We start from the raw sequence: 17,606 nt of genomic DNA, 5'->3' as shown, positions 1-17,606 counted from the left end.
TGGGCGTCTGTCAGATATACTAGCAGGTCCAGCAAATGTTACCAGGCTGTGGCCGGAGCACGGGGAGAAGGTAAGGCATCAGTTCTGCTTAAACGGGGAATACGGACACAGCTGCACTGTTTTGGGAGGAGACTACCAAACAGTCACTGACGCGGCTGCCACGTAGGGTGCACCAGCGCTAAGCCCTAGGGATCATAGGCTCCAGGGGGGTAGTATGAGGCAGCGATCCCTAGGATTGATGTCAGAAGTGGGGAGTCAGACACTCCCTTGGTCGTCCCTACCCCAGGTTCATGACCAGTTTCCTCTGAGTCACCCGCCATGAACTGAATTCCCGCTGCCGTTTGAGATGCTGTGTATATAAAAGCAGGCTGAAAGGCCGGTGGTAAGTAAATCACATAGACATGATACAACATATAGTAACATACATAGTATTTGAGTTTGAATAGAGGCAAATTGCCCATCGTGTTCAACCTGTTTTAAGTTGTGATGATTCTTCACAGTCTACGCATTTCAGATGAGGACTCATTGGAGGATGAGGGCTCATTGCACTTCGGAACTGTATACATATGTCTCCGCTCAGTGGACATTCCTGAGCTAAATAGTGCTATGTAATCCATTCTATCCTTAGTAGAGGCAGCAGAGCCTTGGTTAAAAACTAAGGCACATGTGCTTAAACGTCCCACAGCTGATGAAAATTATGCAAGAGGTTTGGGTTATGCACAGTCAGAAGTTGGAATTCCCATAAATGAAATTCCAATTATCCTCTTCCGGCTGGGGACTGTTTATGAAAGGGAGGTGGCTCTCAAAGTAGATACACATGTCATTAGAGTGGGGTGAAAATCTACATTACTTCTGTTTTCAACATAATTTATATCACAGATAGGAGAGTTGATGGTTTAAAAAAAAAAAAAAATTTCCCTTGTCTTGGACAATCATTAGACTAGCCATGGCTTCAGAGTGGACAAAACAACAAAGAAAGAGAAGACTCTTTTCTGGGTACACTCTTAGAATTAGTCAGAAAAGGACTGAATGGTTAGATTAAAACATTGAATTTTATTGATATGGTGTAAAATAATTAATTCACTTAGTGTATCCCAGACAGACACATAAACGAATAAACAGTTATAAAAAAAAGTTAAAATCTTAACATCACTGGTCTTTTCATTATTAGATTCAGGATAAATCCATGTAGTAAGGACCATTTGAAAAAATATCAGTAATAATGACCCAAATTGGGTCGATGTGATCGGGACTCACGGGTATGCTTAAAAAATTAAGTTGATTATTGATACATCTTAAGTAGGCACCTGCAAGCAATTGACTCTCAAATTGTGTGACAATTCAGGACTTACCACACATTAATCTAAGAAAAGAAGGAAGAGATAAAGAATTGTTTATAAAGGTACCCAATGGTACAGAAAAGGCTGTGAATCTGTTGTCAGAGTTAGGCACAGAGCATGCCAATGGCTTAGTTATCTTTTAAAGTGGGTCTTCCCAGGAGGTCTCCCATCCAAGTACTGACCAGCCCAACACTGCTTAGCTTTCAAGATCAGACGGATTTGAGCGTATACAGTGTGGCATGATGATAGAGGCACGAATACCCTTTCTACTCTGGGATCAATGATGAGAGTTTACTAATAAAAGATGTGAAAAGAAATCAGAATCCGAAAAGGTAGGAAATAAGTAGATGGATCTGCTGCCAGCGTTAGGCAAACATATTATATGGAGTATACCATATACCAATGGATAGCTGGTGAGAGTCCAGAAAAATAGAAAAAGATAACAATGAAGCTATAGATGCTAATGAATAGTTGCCAATTCTTGTAATGAAAATTATCTCAAGATAATAAATATATGTATATACAGATATATGATCTAAAAAACAGAAAATCTATAGTACGAGTATACACCTGGCGCTGTCATTCACCAAAGTGAGAGCAGCCGACCTCGAGGAACTGATCTCAACTACCTCAAAACAGAAAAACCATACAAAGAGAATGACACTGCGCTTCTCACTTTGATAAAAAAATGATTTGTTTTTATACATTTTTATAAAACATTAATACATAAACATTACAGTGATATCGACCAGTACCATGCAATTAAAAATAATGGTATGGGGAGCGTGGCCTGGATGCTGCTCTGAGTGGATGTGCTGACACAGAGCTCTGTCCACCACGGGGTTAATATCACCAATTGCTGCCTGCCCCTGTGTCTCTGTCTACCAGCCCAGCCTTACCCACTGCTGGGGACGTTGCCCTGTGCTCGGGGCTGCCGCCGGGTGCTTTTTACAGCTGTTCACTGCCTGAGGCCTACATTTTGCTGTGAAGCCGGGGCCTCGAGTTTAGAGCCTGCCCAGAAACGAGCTCCAGGACTGGATTGCAGCCAAAACGGGACCTGCAGCTGCTCCCCCTCCTGCCTGAACTCACCCACACAGAGTCTCCTGCCTACATAAGACCCTCAGGTACCTTTGGAAGTGGGGAAGCGCCCTCCCTGTCTGCTGTGGCTGTAGTTAGTGAGTGAAATCCCCTGCCTGGTCTCCCGGCGGCGGCCATCTTGGTACACCCTGGTGCAGTGCTCCTGAGGCTCTCTAGATGTCACTGGATGCACACGCTGCAAGTCACACTTTCCCTTCTGCTGCCTGGACCTGTTATCATATCCACCTCACCTGCAACCCTTGGGAAATTGACACAACAACTCTTGCCTGCTGCTCCCCCCTGATGTGAATTACTCACCGCATGTCTGCCTCACCTACTCCTTCTATGCTATGACATGACACTTTGCCTTCCACGTGGAGCCCTCTCTGTTTGATTTCTTGGATATCTCTCTAGCACGTACCGTTTTATTCCGCATAGTACCCGCCATGCCTCCTAAACGCAATAAAGGGGACAAGGCGGTCTCCCAGGTAGCGTTTTTCAGACCGTCTCCTATGGCTTCTAAATCCAAGGAGGAAAACAGCAAGGCCCCCAAGGATACCAGCCTCATATCTTCGCCACCTTCACAGCCACCCCCTCCTGCTGCAACCAGCAGCCCGGCCGGCTCCCTCGGGGACACTGTCTCTCTTACGGTGGATGTGTTGAAAAGTGTACTGGCGCAGTTTAAAGACGAAATGGCTGCAGAATTTAGGACCACTATGAGAGAATGCCAGAAGTCGATAGATGATATTGGGGGCCGCACTGCCACCCTGGAAACAAAAATGGGAGAAGTAGTGACCTCCCATAACGACCTCATTTCCTCCCACGAGCTGTTACAGGCCGAAGTTTCTGCCCTTAAAGATAAAATCTCTGAAGCAGAAGACAGATCGAGACGGAACAATTTTAAACTACACGGTGTTCCGGAGAATGTCTCCAACAGTGCTTTGAATGATTTTGCAGTGTCACTTTTCGGCAAGCTTCTCCCATCATACAAACAGGCAGACTTCCTTATCGATCGTATTCATAGACTCCCCAAGGCAAGGAACGCTCCGGACGGAGCTTCCCGAGACGTGCTCATGAGGATGCACTATTACCACGTGAAGGAGGCCCTCTTAAAGGCTGCCAGGCCCTCGGAAGATTCTTCAGAAGTCCTAGGAGAGTTCCAGCTGTTTGGAGACCTGTCCCGTGACACTTTGGCTAAAAGAAGCTCTCTACACCCCATTACTTCCATTTTACGTAAAGAGAACATTATGTATCGATGGGGCTTCCCTACAAAATTGCTGATTTCCCGAGAGGGCTCCACTGTGGCAATTACGAATGTCGAGGATGGTAAAAGGATCCTCGCGAAATGGAACATTGCAAGCCTTCCCCCCACAAGCATCTTCTGACGGTGGCCTCCAGCGGGACTGGGCCTAGTCGGTGGCGATTGTTTGAGTATCTCCTGTTTGCACTGTTCTTGTTCATGTTTACCTTAGTCATGTCTTACTAGTAGCTCTACAATGTTGGATGTACTTATTGTGGGATCTCATTTTGTTTCAGCACCGGGCTCCAATAATGTTTAGGAAGTTTTGAGGTCCTCATGGGTGTCCTCTAGGTGTCTCTCCTGCCCATCCTGGGTGCCCTCAGTCCCATCTCTCTGTTTCACCCGATCCTCATGTGGAGGGTACCTTGGCTGGGAGCGGGGTAGGCCCGAGGGTACAGATATGGAATATGGTAGAACTACGTCTTAAAATGTTTGTTTCTTTAAAGGTGAGGGCAGTTAGGACACTAACCCCACAGTCTAGTTTAGAGACGCCATGGTTAGGCGTCCAAATGTGCCCCCGATAGGGGCGAATTTTTCTTTCCTTCTGCTTTGTCTACTCTTTCTTCTCTTCTGTCGCCCCCCTCTGTTAGATAGTCCCCCCGGGTTCTCGAGCCATACTATCAAAGTTGCAATGATTGGTCTGGTTGCATACGTCTTTATTTTATCTTTTGTAATACTACAATGGTTAACATAGTATCTATGAATGTGAAGGGGCTTAACTCCCCCCATAAAAGGAAGTTGGCCCTCAATTACTTTCACAAACTTAAAGCGCACATAGTTGCCCTCCAAGAGACACATTTTATTAAGTCTGCACCCCCGCAGTTCTCTAATACGTGATTCCCACACTGTTACTTCGCGAATGGCCCGGCAAAGAAGGCCGGGGTTGCAATTCTGATTTCTCAGCACTGTCCGTTCTCTTTCACCTCACAATATAGTGACCCCGAAGGGAGATATCTAATTGTGTCAGGTCAACTTGAAAATAAGGAGGTAACTTTAATGTCCTGCTACGCCCCTAATACTAAACAGCTGACGTTTTGTAGAAAACTCTGCGCCAAGGTACGACAACTGTCCAAAGGCGCGTTGCTTCTGCTAGGCGACTTTAACCTCACTGCTGACCCTGAAATTGACAACTCCCGCAGACAGACTCCGTGTCCCGGTCAGCTTCGTAGGAATGCGCAGGGATTCCGCCAACTGCTGGCGGTACATGACTTGCTGGACGTCTGGCGCGTTAAACACCCGACCGTCCGGGATTACACATACTATTCACATGTACACTCCACCTACTCCAGAATTGATTTTGCTTTAGCAGACAAATGGACCTCCCAGTCCATTAGCGCCATATCTATCCTCCCCATGTCATGGTCCGATCACTCCTCATTGTTTATTAAGTGGCACATAGCCAATAAACTCGTCTCTCCTGGTCCCTGGCGCTTGGGTAAACAAAGTCTTCTCAACCCAGAAACTAAGCAGGCTATCCAATCTACTATAACCAATTATCTCTCTGAGAACTGCCCTCGGGACACATCAGTCTTTAAATTTTGGTGCGCCCTTAAGGCAGTGCTTCGGGGAACTGCAATACAAATAGCGGCGAGACTCAAACGGGAATACCGAAAAAACCTTGCCTCTGCTGAACGCAAAATTTCCTCTTTGGAAGTCTCCCATAAAAGAGACCCGCATAACCGGACTCTCTTAAAGCAGCTGCAGACTGCTAGAGATGTGGTAAACTCCTTCTATTTGGCGGAGGTCCACCGTAACATACACAGGTTAAATCAAAAGTTCTATGTACATGGAAACCGAGCCAGTAGACTACTGGCAAGCAAACTACGAGGTAGAAAGGCTAGGGGTAAGATACATACTATTTCCTCGGATAAGGGTGCTAGAGTCCATGATCCGGACGAAATTGCGACAGTGTTTGCGACTTACTACTCTAAACTTTACAATTTAAAAGACGACAGTTCTACCTTTCAGCCCACTAGGGGTGCCATCCGGGACTTTCTTGATAGTCTCGAGCTCCCCTCGTTGTCTCCAGAATTGTGTAGAGATATTAGTTCCCCCAGGACCTTTTTTTTGTATAATCTGTTTTTATTTAGGTCAGTATAACAGTATAAGGATTGCTTTACATTTTAACAAAAGAAGAAGAAAATCATCAGGACACAAATGAAGGTCTAATACATCATAGCCTTAAAGGGTAGTGTAGCATATCATCCCCTTCGCTGGAGATTAGTAAAGGCACTAGTGTTAGTAGGTGTTTCTGTGACACCCATCTGATATCCTTTCGCCATCTATCCATACTATAATGTATTTGCAATCTTAGATGGCATTGTAAAGAAGCTGTAGAAAAGAGAGAGGTAAGAAATGAGAGGGATAGTGGAGAGAAAACATGGTGTGACCAAACTGGGGGGAGGTTATCGAAATGGGGAGGAGGTGTAATACAGTCTATCTATTCGATAGACTATGCGTTGAAATCATTTGGCGGTATAAACATAATCCTTATAGTCTTTGGAGGACATACACTCTATCCAGGGCATCCATATGATCATGAACTCCGAGAGTTTATCTCTGGAAACCAGGAGGATGTTTTCCATATTCATATAGTGATTAATTCTGTTAAACCATAGTTTCCTAGTGGGTGGGAGTTGAGATCTCCATAGTGTGGGGATGACTGCCCTCGCTGCATTAGAGAGGTGTCGAAGTAGCGATGTGTTGTGCTGAGCTAGTGAGATTGAGGAGTGGGAAAGTAGCCAGAAGGCTGGGTCCGTGGGAACGGGAGTGTGAAGTATGTCTTGAGAGGTGGATATAACATCCTTCCAGAATGGTTTTAGTAGGGGACAGTTCCACCAGATATGCATTAGGGAACCTGTGGCGCTGAGACATCTCCAACATCTGTCCGTCACTCCAGGGTACATGAAGTGGAGGAGAGAGGGATGCCTGTACCATCTCATTAAAAGCTTATATTGGGTTTCCCTAACTTGTATGCAGACTGAGCTTTTGTGGGATTTGAGGAATATCTTCTGCCAGTCTTTATCTGTCAGGGAGATCCCGAGATCTCTTTCCCAGGCCATCTTAAAGGGCATGGGCATCTGGGCGTTTGGGGTCTGTAGTAGTCTATAAAGTGAGGAGATGGTGTGCTGAGGGGGGCATGTGGCGACGCACATCCTCTCGAACTGTGTTAGCTCACGTGAGGCCCGGAGATATCTACGCTCAGAGTGCAAAAAGTGTCTTAAGTTGTAGGTACTTCCAAAAGTCACGCTGTGGGACTTCCCATTTTGACCGTATTTCCGAAAATTGTTTGACTCCTGAGGAGATTGCAACCTGGCCCACTCTAAAGAGGCCTTCGAGGGCCCATTCATGAAAATGGGATGGTGTTAAACCGGGCTGGAAGTCGAGGTTAGCTAGAAAAGAGGTCAGTGGGCCAAAATCGAAAGAGAGGAAGGGCCAGCGACGCGCCTTTTTCTAAAAGGATAGGGTCGCTGTAATAGTTGGGTGGGGTGAGGGGGGTTTGGGTAAGGAGGGGAGCCAGGGAAAGATCTCTGGGAATTGTTGCATGTATAGTCCCTCTATAGCCACCCATTGCTTTGTTTCTCGACTCCTCGTCCAGTCCAGGACCCTATTGAGCATTATTGCCCGATAGTAGCCTCTGATGTCCGGCAATTGGAAACCACCACATCGGGTAGAGCGGATCATAATGAATCAGCTTATTCTTGGTCGTCTCCGAGACCAGATGAACTGTTGTATTAACAGTTGGATGGATCTGAACCAGAAGTCTGGGATCTGTATGGGGAGGGTCTGTAGTTTGTAGAGCAGTTTGGGGAGATTATTCATCTTTACAACATTCAACCTCCCCAGCCAAGAGAGTGGCTTGAGGTACCATCTGCTATAGTCAGCCCTAAGTGTTCGAAGGAGGGGGGTAAAGTTTAGAGTGTATAAGTGAGATAGGTCATTTGGCAGCTGTATTCCTAGGTAGGACAGATGAGAGACATTCCAATTAAAGGGGAAGGATCGCTTAAGTTTAGCTACGGTGTCGGGGGAGGAGGAGATGTTCAAGGCGCATGATTTGGACATATTGATTTTAAAGTTGGAGAGTGAACCGAAGTGGGACAGCTCTCGCATAAATTGGGGGAGTGAGGAGGTCGGGTGCGTTTATTGTAGCTAGTAGGTCATCCGCAAACAGGGAAAGTTTGTGCTCCGTATCACCAATCGTCAAGCCTGTGATGCCATCATTGGCCCTAATAGCTCTAGCGAAAGCTTCAATACAGAGGACAAAGAGTAGAGGAGATAGTGGGCAGCCTTGTCGTGTCCCATTACCTATAGGGAAGGAATTGGATAAAGATCCGTTTACTCGGACCCGAGCTGTGGGGGATCTATAAAGGCTCATTATCCTATCAAGCATCTGAGGACCCAATCCAATATGCTCCAGCACGGACCTCATAAAGCCCCAACCGACCCTATCAAAAGCCTTTTCAGCATCAGTGGATAGCAACACTGTGGGAGGGCCGCCCCGGGACGCAATATGAATCAGGCTCAGTACCTTAGTGGTATTATCCTTGGCCTCGCGGCCCGGGACAAACCCCACCTGGTCGCTGTGGATTAGGGAAGGCAGGAATGCGTTCAATCTGTTTGCCATTAATTTAGCGAAGAGCTTGACATCTACGTTTAGGAGAGATATGGGTCTATAGCTGGAGCACACCGAGGGGTCCTTGCCGGGCTTGGGCAAAATGGAGATATGTGCCTCTAAGGATTGGCTAGAAAAATGGGTGTTTGCGGATATTGAATTAAAGGCCTGGAGAAGATAGGGGGATGTGAGGTCCTTGAATTGTTTATAATAGGTGAGGGTGAAGCCATCTGGTCCTGGGCTCTTACCAGACGGGGTCATAGCCAGGGCGTTCTCCAGTTCTTGTTGGGTGAAGGGTAGTTCCAATGCTTCCCTGTCTAGAGGCGATGGGACGGGATAGGACACCTTTTCTAGGTACGCCTTCGCCTGTAAAAAATCATATGGGGGGGGCGGTATCGTCCGGTCGATTTTCTAGATTATATAAAAGGGAGTAGTACTGTTTAAAGCTTGCCGCAATTTCTGGGGTTTTGAATCGGAGGGTATTCCCGAGGTCTTTTACATGGTTTATATACAAGGAGGAGCGTTGGGCTTTAAGGGCCTGGGCCAGGAGGCGACCCGGTTTATTACCCCACTGGTAATATTTAGAATTACATTTTCGGACAGATAGTTGGATACTATCTGTAAGGGTTTTCTTTAGTTGGGCTCGTGTATCTAGTAGAACTAAGTAATCAGTCTCCGACAGGGTCGATTTGTGCTGGGACTCGAGATGATGTAGTTGGTCTAATAGTTTAGTGATTAGTGCTGACTTCTGCTTTTTCACAAATGTTCCCAACTGTATGAGTTTACCCCGTATGGTGCATTTATGTGCTTCCCATAGGGTAATCTTTGAGACGTCTTCGGTGTCATTTATGGAGAAGAACTCAGCCAGAGCTTTTTCTATTTCACCCCTGCAGTACTGGTCTTGCAGCAGTGACTCGTTGAGGCGCCAGGTCCATTGACCTGGGGTAGTCTGCGGGGTCGAGAGTGTCATGTGTACAGGAGCATGGTCAGACCAGGTTATCGGGCCGATGGAGGAGTCTATTAATAAGGGGAGATGTCTGTGACTCAGAAATAAATAATCGAGGCGGGAGTATGCATTGTGTGGAGGGGAGTAGAAGGAATAGTCTCTAGTTGAGGGGTGAAGAACCCGCCAAGAGTCGGCCAGCTGGAGGTCGTGAAACAGTCGTCTAACCTGTCGGTACTGACGTTGAGAGGTCCGGGGAGCGTTAGAAGATGAATCTAATGTTGGATCCATTATCCAGTTCAGGTCACCACCAAGAACAATCACTCCTGAAAGGAGTGGTTCTATTTGGGAGAGTGCAGTGCGGAAGAATGGGACCTGATCCTTGTTTGGGGCGTAAAGTGCAATAAATGTGTATGGGCAGGTGCATATTTTACAATTCACCATCAGAAGACGGCCCGGGACCAATTTATGGACTGATATGTCTGACAGCTGGAGGGTCTTGGAGAACACTATCGCTATGCCCTTCGATTTAGAATCTGGGTTGTTATTGTAAAAAGCCTGGGGGTAGCGGTAGTTGGTCAGGGGAGGATTCTTAGCTGAGATTTTGAAATGCATCTCCTGGACCATTGCAACATCCACTCTATCAGCCCAGAGGGACCTCAAAAGGGATGATCTTTTCTCCGGTACATTGAGACCCTTCGCGTTAATCGAAGCGACTTTAATTTTGCCGGTGGACGTCATAGGAGATGTGTTACGTTGGAATGCGTTGAGTCCAGAATGGTCAGTGAAATGGGAGAAAGGGGAGCAGGGAGGAAAAAGAGAGGGACAGAGCATGGAGAAAAAAAAACTATAATAACATTCAAAAAACATTCAAAAAAACCCGCTTTGGGGTAACCGATCCGTCTAGGGATTGGGCACACAAGAGGCCAAACAGCCAGGGGCGGGTATGGGGCGGATAAGGGAGCCACCGCCAAAGGCATAATGATAATGAGAGATAACATTGTATTAAACAATATACATATGTAAGCTGAGCTGAGTATACACAATAAGCTGTAAACCTTAAACCTCATCAACAGGAGGAAATCTTCGAATAGTGAAAAGTGTAGGAAATCTCGTAATGATAGAACAAGAAATAGTTATAACAATCAACGGCCCAAAACGTATGGGGAGGTGAGGCCGGAGCCTCTGTAACAGCGGAAGTTTACATGGTGGTTCTTCAGTAGCATGAAGCGATATCACGCTGTATTCTAAGAACAGTATCACATTGTGACCTGTAGAAATATCTACAGTAAAACTTGGACAATCAAAGGGTTCTAGATAATCAGTCAGGTAACAGGTGGATCCTTGTTGGGGAGAGAACCATTAGTGCCTCTTCCTCCACCTTTCCGCACCACCTGCCAAGGTGGTCCTATGTTCAGGGGCTGGAAAGACGGTATCTCTGGAATAGGAAAGTCCCAGTCGCGTAAATTAGGTTTTGGTATGCCAAGTCCCGTGCAGAACTCTGGAAGATCCGAGTAGGAGTTGAGGGTGTGGGTTTTTCCAGATGAGGAGACCTGGAGGCTGAAGGGGAAGCCCCACCGGTACTTCAACTGACGTTTGCGGAATTCTTCCGTCAGGGGCTTGAGGGCTTTTCGTTGTTGTAATGTGTGCCAGGACAAATCTTGGTAAATTTGTATCACGGAACCATTGAAGTCTATTCCATCAAGTTGGCGCACTTTGCGCATGATATCCTCTTTTTGGGAGAAATAATGCAACCTACATATGACGTCACGTGGTCTATCCGGCGAGAGGCCTCTTGGTTTCAAGGCGCGATGAGCCCTATCGAAGGTGATGGTATCATTGGGGTCGTTACCCAGGACCTCGTTAAAGATCTTCGTAAGGGCATCGATCAGGCCTGCTGGAAGTACTTCTTCCGGTAGGCCTCGCACGCGGATATTGTTTCTTCTCCCTCTGTTATCCAAATCTGTCAGCCGCATTTGTAGGGAGCGGATCTCCGATGATTGAGTTTCGATGACGGTCGTCAATGATTTCAGAATTGTATCAGAGGAAGTTTGGTGGTCTTCTAGGCTCGATACTCGGTCAGATATGTGTGAAATATCCTGTCTCATGGCAGCCAGCTCACGTCTCACTGTGTCTTGTAGATCTTGTTTAGTGGGTAGGGTCTTCATATAAGCTAATATGTCTTGCAGATCCTTGCCACCCGAGGAGAGAGTGTCACAACTGAGGGCCTGAGCTGACGGGAGGCAGCCTCAGTTGTAGGGGTTGAGATGTAACGGAACCTGGGAGGTTGTATCAGACCCCTAGACATGTAAGTAACATGTAGAAGAACTGCCCGAAGGCGTGACCACGACAACCAGGGTAAAAGTCAATGATGTTTATTTATGACAAACTCCGTAACACAGCAGCAGTAAAAGAAAACATAAAAATCAGCAGAGGATAAATACAGTTCCTGGGTACTACAGGGTGGCAAGGGCCACAGGGCTCTGGTAGTGTGAGATAGTTCTTATAATCTTCTAGATGGAAAGTCCTTACCAGGCCCGACTGTAGCAATGGAGATAGCCCAGGATCGTACCAGCTGGTGTTCCAGGGAAAGCTGGGCTGCTGTGGATAAAACGGCTGCTGTGGGTACTGGCTGGAACCAGGCTGATGTTGGCACGGAGTGGATACTGGCTGGAACCAGTTAAATAATAAATGTAGTTTGAGAGCGATGGAATATGAAGTGATGTTTGGAGTTTGAGAGCGGTGAAATTATAATGCCGGTGATAAATGATAATCTGCAGAAAAGGGTACCGGCACTTTAAGAAGAGCTGACCTCTGCTGGAAGCTGGATGCTGAAAGCAGGTGGATCTGTAGCTGGAAGCAGATGAATCCAAATGGATAGGAGAGTCAGGCTACACCGCAGGTGGAATGCTGGTGCGGGTCTCTTTAGTGGAAGTGTGGAGACAGGAGCTGGAACCTGGAAAACAACCACAGGAGAGAGACAAACTGGAACTAGGTTTGACAACCAAAGCACTGACGCCTTCCTTGCTCAGGCACAGTGTATTTATACCTGCAGCAAGGAAGGGATTGGCTAGGCAATTATGCAGATTAACAATACTGATAACAGATTGGAGGAAATGATCAGCTGACAGAATCCAAGATGGCTGCGCCCATGCAGACACTTGGAGGGAAGTTTGGTTTGTAATCCATGTGGTAATGAAAACAGTAATGGCGGCGCCGGAGACAGGAGACGCCAGGCTGACAAATGCACATCCAACCACGCGGACACAGCGGAGGCCGCGGCTGACGTAATCGCCACTCTGACACTCTGCATGCAGAAGCTCAGGGACGGCGGCGGAGGCCGCGGGAGACGCCATGCCAGATGTAATATGGCGTTACTGTGACAGCGTCTCAGAGAGACAGGAGAGGATGCAGGAATGTGAACATTAGGATAACAGATGGGATCCGGTCCTGGAGCGCTGAGCCAGCCTTAGGAGGCATCTGATGGGTAAGAAATGGCGTCCAGATACCCGGATCGTGACAGCACCCCCCCCTTTAGGAGTGGCCCCAGGACACTTCTTTGGCTTTTGAGGAAACTTGGAATGGAATCTCCGGACCAAGGCAGGAGCATGGACATCAGAAGCATTGGTCCATGAACGTTCCTCAGGGCCGTAACCCTTCCAGTCAATAAGATACTGTAGTTGACCGTAACGGTGACGAGAGTCCAGGATCTTGGCCACTTCATACTCAACGCCTCGTTGAGTTTGGACTTTCGGAGTTGGAGGAAGTGAGGAATGAAACCGATTCAAGATCAGCGGTTTCAACAGGGAAACATGGAATGTCCTGGGTATCTTTAAGAAGGGAGGCAACTGGAGTCTGTAAGCAACAGGATTGATGACTTGTTCAATTTTAAAAGGACCAATGTAGCGAGGTGCAAACTTCATACTGGGAACTCTTAACCTCAAATTCTTCGTGGATAACCATACCCGATCACCCACCTTGAGAGCAGGAACTGCTCGACGCTTCTTATCCGCAAACTTCTTGTACCTGAATGATGCCTTGAGCAGAGCTGATCGTACGCTCTTCCAGATATTGGCAAACTGATGCAAGGTGATATCCACTGCTGGAACAGAAGTTGCTGGAAGCGGTTGGAACTCAGGGACTTTAGGGTGGAATCCAAAGTTAGTGAAGAATGGTGTAGACGAAGATGAGGAATGATACTGGTTGTTATGACAGAACTCGGCCCAGGGAAGTAATTGAACCCAGTCATCTTGAGAGGAGGACACATAGATGCGGAGGAAGGCCTCCAAGTCCTGATTCACCCTCTCAGTTTGACCATTGGTCTGAGGATGGTAAGCCGTGGAAAACTTTAGCTTGACTTGGAGGACTTGACATAAACTTCGCCAGAATTTGGCTGTGAATTGAACTCCTCGATCAGAGATAATTTCTTCAGGAAGACCGTGGAGTCGGAAGATCTCTTGTATCAATACTTGAGCCAACTTGGAAGCTGACGGAAGACCGGTGAGAGGAATGAAGTGTGCCATCTTGGTGAACCGGTCAACTACCACCCAGATGGTATTGAACTTGTTGCACATGGGTAAGTCTGTAATGAAATCCATCGACAAATGGGTCCATGGTCGACGGGGAACGGATAGTGGAACCAGTTGCCCCGCAGGCGACTGGCGGGATACCTTATGTTGGGCACACTTTGGGCAAGATGCAATAAACTCCAAGACGTCCTTTTTCAGAGTTGGCCACCAATAGGACCTAGAGATAAACTCCAGGGTTTTTTGGATACCTGTATGTCCGGCAAAACGGGAAGCATGAGCCCAATGCATGAGCTTCTTCCTTAGCATCGGCTTCACAAAACTTTTCCCTGATGGGGGCGTAGAGTCCATCCCTACCGTGGAGAATGCCAACGGATTTATAATAGGATGCTTGTCTGAAGACTCTGACTCATTTTCTTGCTCCCATGAGCGGGAAAGGGCATCGGCCTTGCGATTCTGAGAGCCCGGACAGAACTGGAGTTTAAAGTCGAACCTGGAAAAGAAAAGTGCCCATCTGGCCTGACGAGGGTTGAGACATTGTGCGCCCTTCAGGTATAAAAGGTTCTTGTGGTCTGTAAGTATGGTGATTGAATGAGAAGCTCCCTCCAACAGATATCTCCACTCCTCCAGAGCGAGCTTGATGGCTAGCAACTCCTGGTCGCCAATGGCATAGTTGCGCTCCGCTGGGGAGAACTTCCGGGAGAAGAAACTGCAAGGATGTACATGGCCATCTTTAGCCCTCTGAGATAACACCGCTCCTACTCCAACGGAGGAGGCATCCACCTCTAAGATGAAAGGAGAGTCGATGTCGGGCTGTTTCAGAACTGGTGCAGAGATGAACCTTTGTTTTAACAGATGAAAGGCTTGCATAGCTTCCTCAGACCACTTGGACGGGTTAGCACCCTTCTTAGTTAAAGCAGTAATAGGCGCCACAATGGCGGAAAAGTCTCGTATAAACTTTCTGTAATAATTGGCGAACCCTAAGAACCTCTGGACCCCTTTGAGGGTTAAGGGTACCGGCCAATTCCGGATTGCTTGTAGTTTCTCAGGATCCATCTCTAGTCCGGAACCGGACACAATGTACCCTAGAAACGGAATGGACTTGACTTCAAAGACGCATTTCTCTAACTTGCAATAGAGATGATTGACACGGAGACGGGACAGAACCTCCTTTACCCAAAAACGATGTTCCTCCAAATCGTTGGCGAAAATGAGGATATCATCTAGATAGACCACGACATGACGATATAAAATGTCTCTGAAGATCTCATTGACAAAATGCTGGAAGACAGCTGGAGCATTGCTCAATCCGAAGGGCATGACGAGGTACTCATAATGTCCGTCACGGGTGTTAAAGGCGGTCTTCCACTCGTCACCCTCACGGATCCGGATGAGATTGTATGCACCTCTCAAGTCCAGCTTTGTGAAGATGGTAGCTCCGCTAACTCTATCAAAGAGCTCAGTAATCAGGGGTAAAGGATAGCGGTTCTTGATGGTAATGTCGTTCAAACCTCTGTAGTCGATGCACGGCCGCAGACCACCGTCTTTCTTCTTTACAAAAAAGAAGCCAGCGCCGGCTGGGGAAGAAGAAGGTCGAATGAACCCCTTTGCTAGGTTCTCTTTAATGTATTCCTCCATGGAATGCGTCTCTGGCAGAGACAACGGATAAGTTCGACCTCGAGGTGGAACCTTCCCTGGAACGAGATCAATCGGGCAGTCCCATTCTCTATGAGGAGGAAGGATATCAGCAGAGGCTTTACTGAACACATCCGTGAAATCTTGATATGGAGGAGGTGGCACATCAGACGACCTGGGGGAGGAAGAACAGACAGGCAATACTTTAAACAAACATGTCTCAGCACAGGAGGAACCCCATGCCAGAATTTGCGTAGTCGTCCAATCAATTGTAGGATTGTGAAGACGGAGCCATGGAAGGCCCAGGACCACAGGATGTGTGGCTCTTGGAATCACTAAAAAAGAAATAAGTTCGGAATGAAGAACTCCCACTCTCAGACGAACTGGTAGAGTCCTTAGAGAAATAACTGCATCAAAAATCTTGCTGCCATCCACGGCAGTTAAGGAAATAGACTAAGGAAGTCTCTCGGTGGGTAGGGACCACCGTTTAACATAGGCTTCAGTAATAAAGTTCCCAGCTGCTCCGGAATCAAGGAGGGCAATGACGTTCCGATAACGTTGAGCAACTTGAAGCGAGACTGGGAGATTACAATCATGAGGAGATGGAGAGGAGATCATTACTCCTAGCCGGCCCTCTCCTGGGCGAGCTAGGGTTTGGAGTTTTCCCGGACGTTCGGGACAGGCATTGATGGTGTGAGACGGAGCTGCACAGTAAAGACAAAGAGACTCAGAGAGACGTCTTCGGCGCTCAGCAGGAGTTAAACGGGAACGGCCAATTTGCATGGGCTCGTCTTTAGATGGTGACAGTTGGCGAGGAGGAGGAGCAGAAGATTTTGGAGCAGATGATCTTCCACGCTCAGTTGCTCTCTCTCTGAAACGTAAATCAACTTTCGTGCAGAGTGAGATTAGCTCATCTAACTTGGAAGGTAAGTCTCTGGTAGCTAACTCATCTTTAATACGCTCAGATAAGCCATGCCAGAATGCAGCATACAGGGCCTCGTCGTTCCATGCCAGTTCGGATGCCAGGATCTGGAACTGTATAAGATATTGTCCTACAGTACGTGATCCCTGGCGTAAACGGAGAATCTCAGATGAAGCTGAAGTTACCCGGCCTGGCTCGTCGAAGATACGCCTGAATGTTGACACGAATGCAGTGTAGGAGGATAGCAGGGTGTCGGACCTCTCCCCTAACGGTGATGCCCAATCAAGGGCTGAGCCACTGAGAAGAGAGATAATGTAGGCAATTTTTGTACGGTCACTGGGAAAATTGCCAGGTTGTAGCTCAAACTGAATCTCACACTGGTTGAGAAATCCCCTGCAGAATCTTGGAGATCCGTCAAATTTTGCTGGCGTTGGAAGATGAAGACGTGGAGCAGAAATGGGTAAGGTGGGTGGGGTTATAGCTGGAGTCACTGTGGTTGACACACCGGACGCGTCTGATCCACGGAGGGTTGTCTGAATCCCATCCAGCCGAGTAGAGAGATCCTGGAGACAGCGGATGATGTGGCCCTGTGCAGCCTCCTGATGTTCAAGTCGGGCTGCCAGTTCTTGCATCGGCCTGGCCGCTTGATCCTGGTCTCCGGCTGGATTCAAAAGGTCAGTGCTTACTGTCACAACTGAGGGCCTGAGCTGACGGGAGGCAGCCTCAGTTGTAGGGGTTGAGATGTAACGGAACCTGGGAGGTTGTATCAGACCCCTAGACATGTAAGTAACATGTAGAAGAACTGCCCGAAGGCGTGACCACGACAACCAGGGTAAAAGTCAATGATGTTTATTTATGACAAACTCCGTATCACAGCAGCAGTAAAAGAAAACATAAAAATCAGCAGAGGATAAATACAGTTCCTGGGTACTACAGGGTGGCAAGGGCCACAGGGCTCTGGTAGTGTGAGATAGTTCTTATAATCTTCTAGATGGAAAGTCCTTACCAGGCCCGACTGTAGCAATGGAGATAGCCTAGGATCGTACCAGCTGGTGTTCCAGGGAAAGCTGGGCTGCTGTGGATAAAACGGCTGCTGTGGGTACTGGCTGGAACCAGGCTGATGTTGGCACGGAGTGGATACTGGCTGGAACCAGTTAAATAATAAATGTAGTTTGAGAGCGATGGAATATGAAGTGATGTTTGGAGTTTGAGAGCGGTGAAATTATAATGCCGGTGATAAATGATAATCTG

The 17,606-nt window shown here is 47.4% G+C and overlaps 1 long non-coding RNA gene across 4 annotated transcripts in view; it reads right to left on the bottom strand.

The window, feature by feature from the left end:
• LOC134948791 (uncharacterized) overlaps positions 1–2,609 on the bottom strand; it is a 38,474-nt gene extending 35,865 nt beyond the window's left edge. The window contains exon 1 of one of the 4 annotated variants that reach the window (XR_010183020.1): positions 2,469–2,609. This is a non-coding gene — a long non-coding RNA (uncharacterized LOC134948791). The remainder of the gene's footprint in view (positions 1–2,468) is intronic. The other 3 variants (XR_010183021.1, XR_010183022.1, XR_010183023.1) reach the window with 3 other exon arrangements.
• Positions 2,610–17,606: the final 14,997 nt, after the last annotated feature.

Source organism: Pseudophryne corroboree, chromosome 8, assembly GCF_028390025.1.
Source record: "Pseudophryne corroboree isolate aPseCor3 chromosome 8, aPseCor3.hap2, whole genome shotgun sequence".
Lineage (NCBI taxonomy): Eukaryota > Metazoa > Chordata > Amphibia > Anura > Myobatrachidae > Pseudophryne > Pseudophryne corroboree.
The sequence above is the reverse complement of the archived record's forward strand: the minus strand, read 5'-3'. Positions and strand labels throughout refer to the sequence as shown.